The sequence below is a fragment of the Henckelia pumila genome, chromosome 3, assembly GCF_033568475.1.
Source record: "Henckelia pumila isolate YLH828 chromosome 3, ASM3356847v2, whole genome shotgun sequence".
NCBI lineage: Eukaryota > Viridiplantae > Streptophyta > Magnoliopsida > Lamiales > Gesneriaceae > Henckelia > Henckelia pumila.
This window is the reverse complement of record NC_133122.1, coordinates 115,122,467-115,128,466: the sequence shown is the minus strand read 5'-3', so window position 1 is coordinate 115,128,466 and position 6,000 is coordinate 115,122,467.

Genomic DNA, 6,000 nt, shown 5'->3' with positions numbered 1-6,000 from the left:
TATTATATAAAAACTCAAATTTGCATTTTTGTCCCTGAAATTTCCAAAAATTACAAAATAGACCCTGATAAAAAAACAAATCGGCTCTTGAATTCTGAAATCCTTTATTATCTCAAATAAACTCAATTAAGATAATTTTGGGGCATTACAATTATCCCCCTCTAAGAACTGATTTCGTCCTCGAAATCGAATACGGTTCAATCTCAAAAGAAAATGGGTAATATCAAAAACTGGAAAGAATTCATCTCTCAGAATCAGTCCAGAAACCGCTGCCTCAAATCGGACTTTAACCCCCAAATATCTTCTTAAAAATCCGTAATGGCTCAACTGCACTGTTACACTGAATCGGTTTGTTTCGGATCTGGTTCTCTGTTCGGTCAAAACTCTGAATCAGTCATCTCAAGCAATTCGGTAACTCGTCAAATTCCGCTCTTAGCAACTAAAGAACAAAAGAAAATCTGGTTGGGTAATTCAGCAACACGGATCCGGTGATATTCCATAACGAAAGACGGAATCACCTCGTGAAAACCAAAAAAAAAAGGGAACCAAAACAAGTATGTAGGAAAGATCGCCTATCAGCTTCATACTCTAGCGAGATTTAAACAATCTCAGAGACGATTTCTCTCTCTACTCATATCCGACAAAACCTTTGATGTAGAAATCTTCAGAAATATTCGATCTTTCGGATCCAAATACAAAAGTCTGCATCTAACATTCATATACGTTGACTATCTATTCCAAGTCGTCTTCATTCTCGACAAAAAAAACATCATCTGTTCAAAAACCTCGAAACAAATCTGGTCCCAAAACAGGTGACTCAGAAAAAGGATCATCCCAAAACAAAGAGATTTTCAATTCTGCTCATACAAATCATCAAAAGATGCCATCCAGATAATCATCTCATAGATGTTGTTGTACAAAACTCCATAGGAGTTAGTGACACTCGTCAGCTAGTGCAAGGATCAAGCACCATACTCCATATCTTCTCCTCCCGGAGTCGGGGAGTTTCATATCTTCCTCTAATTCGAACCATGTACCTTCAGGATAGGTACCATGAATTATCAAGTCAGGTAATAATTGAGCTTAAGAGATGGCATGGACCGCTCACCCTCACCTAGCCCAATCAGGCTATTCAGCTATTAGGTCGGCCTAGCACTACAGCTCGCAAAGCCTCTAATACAAAACGTCTGTTTTGACTGTCCGTCATTCTGAGGAAAACAAATGTACTCAGCTGCAATCGAATAAAAAAAATCCTCTTCGCATAATATACCAAAGAAAAGGTATTTAAAAGATCTCTTTCTGAAATGACCAAATACGGCAATCAGACAATCTGACAAAAGTTCTGACAGAATATCCGTCATCTGAACATGTTTGAGAATTATTATGTACGGAATACAGTAGCTGCTTTCACCAATAGGTCAATCTTAAACAGATAGTACCTCAAAACTCAGACTGTTCCAGGGAGTTTCGAGACAAAACCATCAAAAACAAGATCTCTATCCCATTCTGAACTAGAATAAACTGTACAACAGACCGTCGGGTCGTTCTCTCTCTGCTATCAACTGCAGACAATTCAGAACATCGGAAAAACATACCTCTAACATTGTTCTTCATTTGCTTTTACCAGAATTGACTCTACAATCATCGTATACCTTTCGATCATCTGAAAGAATACATAATAGACTGCAGTGTGCCAATCTCAAGATACGATGTCTCCATCAAAAACATCTGGCATGTAGCGACCCGACCCGCATCCACTACCTAATCAGAGTTAAGAGCATAATTAAGCATGCATTAAATAAAATCGCTGCGGAAGACTAAATACAAGTAGACCGGCAGAATACAACCGGCTAATCAAACTCGATTTATACAACCCAATCGAATTACTTTAAATAAAACCTACAGCTAATCCTGCTGTCTTCAAGGTTACTGGCTAATCCAGGCTCCTGTTGCTCAATCCTGCACCTATACCTGCCCCATCGAATAGGGTATCCAGATACACAAAAAATACTGGACGTGAGCTCTAAGCTCAATACGAAAGCACGGATAAACATACAAATATGATGCATGCAAATGACCGGGTATCCATATCTGGGATAACTGTATACACACTGCTCAAACTGGCGCCTGGGATATAAGCTCGTCACATCGGGGTAGCTAACCACTGTGTGCGACCACTCATTCCCGAATCCCGGACGCGGACCGCGGAGTCCTCGAGGTATCAGTACCTAAGGGTACTCGATATCAAACGTCCTAACAGGGCTGAGCAACCCTAACTAGCTCATCTCGAAAGATATACAGATGTACAGACACAAGATGATATGCACATGCCGCATAACAATAATAACATGCAAACACATAAATGCAACATATAAGCATGCATATCCGCTGGCAATCTCAGTCAGTACTTACGTACCTTTCTAAGGCAGTCCTAGTAGTCCCACTCTAGGTTCCAAGCCTATCATCAAGTCTACAATGCAAATACCCATGCATCATTCAATAAGCTCTAAAAGCCTTAACTAAGCTATTGCATACTCCTAAATAATTTAAGGAGACCATAGCTATACCTGCGTCCGTCGTCAGCCCTTTGCTATCGAGTGCCTCAAAACTAGGCCACAGCTCCGCTACGACGCCTGGATCGCTATGCCACTTCCGGTTTCCCCACGGGACGCCTAGAATTCCTTAGATCTGAGTTAGAAGGCTAAGGAATTGAGAGAGAAAAGAGGAATGGTGCACTTCAAAAATGAGCTCGGCACTCCCTATTTATAGACGGCGATCGGAGCTTCCGAACCGCGATCGGAACGTCCAAACACGATCGGAACGTCCGATCCGGCCATCGGAGCTTCCGATCTTGCATTATCCGCCACGTGTCAAAATATCACTGGTTGACTTCGGATAGGGCGATCGGAGCTTCCGATCTCGATCGAAGTTTCCGATCCTGCCACATGCCATGCATGACGTAAAATCGATCGGAGCTTCCGATCCTGCATCGGAGCTTCCGATCCTGCATCGTTGCTTCCGATCTCACCTTCGGAGCTTCCGATCCGTCCGATACCAAATTGGTTTTTAATTAACATAATTAATCTTTTACCAATTTCGGGTACGGGGTACTACATTCTCCTCCACTTAAGATATTTCGTCCTCGAAAATAGATCTTAAGTACCGAATGCAATACAAGGTACAAAAACATTCCTTATTCAAATCAAACGTTACAACCGAATACAACTCAAAACTGAAATCAAAACAACTCAGGATGGTCTTCACGCATCCTTTCTTCAAGCTCCCAAGTAGCTTTCTCAGTGCCTCAACGCTGCCACTGAACTAAAACCAAAGGAATGACTTTGTTCCGTAAAACCTTATCCTTATAATCCAGGATACGAATAGGTTTCTCAACATAGGTCAAATCCTTGTTCACCTGAACCTCAGACCGCTGCAGAATATGAGATTCATCCGCCACATACCATCGCAACAGAGATACGTGGAACACGTCGTGAATACTGGATAGATGCGGTGGCAAAGCTAGTCGATAAGCCAAATCGCCGATGCTCTCCAAGATCTCAAACGGACCGATAAACCTGGGAGACAACTTGCCCTTAAGACCAAATCTGAGAACCTTACGGAAAGGTGAAATTCTCAGAAATACTTTCTCCCCCACTTCTTCCTAGAAGAATGGAGTATGACAAGTCACCCGTACAACTCCTCAACAGGTGTCCTCCCAATGTTATGATGGTACCTATTGTTGTACGCGAACTTAATCAATGACAACTGATCTGGCTAAACTGAACCAAAAATCCATAGTACACGCCCAAAACATGTCCTCCAAGGTATGGATAGCGCTCTCCATCTGACCATCTGTCTCTGGATGATATTCAGTATTTAAACTGAAAGCAGTGCTCGTAGCACGCTGTACACTCCCCCAGAATATGGAAGTAAACCTGGGTCTCGATCGCTGACAATGCCCACCGGCATCCATGAAGTAGAACGATCTTCTGGATGTATAACCGAGCCCTACGATCAATAGAGTGCTCTCGACTGCTCTTCGAATACCCACTGTTCCTGCGAACCTTAGTAGTGATAGTTCCTCGTCAAGTATACCACTTGTTACCGACTATCCCTCTTGCTAGAATCAGTTCGTACTAACGAGAAAGCCAAATACAACCAACCTGTATCTCCACTGGTCTAACACTGACATCGAATCCCAGAGGTAACCGCAAGTGTTAACCAATCGATTCCCACTTGACGTCCTGCCACGGATAACAACCAATCCCGAAAGTTCCTAGCATTGACAGACTTACATTCCGTACTTATTTTCTTCGATGCTGACTAATATTCTCAAAGAATATCACCGCTATAATGCTGAACACATAGATGGGACCGCAACATCTACAACATTAGTAGTCTAGATTAAAGATCACCACTATCTCGTCACTCGAGATATCAATTGAATTCGCAACACTGGTTATCCAACCATAGATAACAATCCCAAGTCACACTTGAATTGCTACCAAGATGAACAAAACTAGTTCACCTTAACCCTTCGCGCAATCCATGACACTATGATTCTCCTTGCCTGGTTCTTGCTGTTGTTAGGATGTTTTGTGGGTGCTCTCTTGTGCCCCTCGCTTTTTGGATTTCCAGTCCTCTTGGGAGTTAGGTTATGGCTTGAGTTTCCTTCACCATTTTCCTGTTTTTTTGTTCTGGGCCTGCTGGTTTGCGGTCGCTCCTCTTTTTCCTCGCGGCCTATGTATAGTGACTTCCTAGCTGATCATGACTTTTGGACATATTTCTTGCATAGCTTTGATCTGTTGTTCAGCTCTGGATGGTGCCAGCCTCTTTTCGCGCTTTAGTGTCGGATTTGATTTTGCTGGCCTGGAGTTGTGGATCTCCTCTAGGTTTTACTGCACAGGTTGATACCAGCCACTCTTCGCGCCTCAGTGTCCGTTTTTTATTTTGCTGGGCCGAGCTGTGGTTTTCTTCTAGCTTTTGCTGCCCAGGATGACTGCTGACATTGACTTAGTTAGCTATCTTTGATGTTATTTGTTTATACTTATTTTCTAGGGATGCTTTGGTTGTATATTTTTCGATACCCTAGCTGTTCTGATGTTCTTATTACCTTTGTATAGCCTTTTGGGGAGGTCTTGTCCTAGTCCCCCTCCTCCGTTAGGTGTTATTTGTATCGCTTTTTTATGTTTATATACAGGTAGGGGTCTGCCTAACCTCCCGCTTCCGGTGGTGTTTTTTTTAAAAAAAAAAAAAAAAAAAAACCAGACATCTAATCCAATGTCATACCCCGTCGTGACTGTTACCAAAACTCTAGACTAAGTAGCCTTCCCACCGCCAAATCCTGAAGCATGAAGGCTTCCAGGCATTCTCTGAAGTACGAAAGACTCCGAAAGTAACACTGGCACAGGGTCGCGCTCCATCATGTCTAGTCATGGTCATAGTCCACAACTCCCGGCATATACTCGACTTGGTATCCCGATGAAATCCCATCATCACGAAGTTTCAACCTATGAAGGTCAATCAGACTACTGTCCTAAGGAAACAACTTAGAACAAAACTCAAAATTCCAAACAAGATCAATATTTCCATGCTCCCAGATGAATCACCTCATCACTGGCACTAACCCAGTCAAACGACTAATTAGGTCAGCCCTAGGAAGACACCTAGACTAACCCTATGTCAATTCGTTACCGCTGGCTTACTCAAAATCCATGAGCTATCCTAGTTGATTACCAATCAACCAATTCCAAGCCAAACTTTATAAAATTACTTGCAATCAATCACAAATTGCTAAATAAGTAACACATGTATCATTACTTTAAGTTATGTACAATTTCCTTTATTCCAATCCCATGTAATACATACAATATTCAAAATACAACAAAATGTACATCCAATAACTTGAACTGACACAACCAAATTCTGATGATTCATTACAACTGAAATACTGTTTACAAATACATCAATACAGTATTTAAAATCGTCGAAATTTTCTTC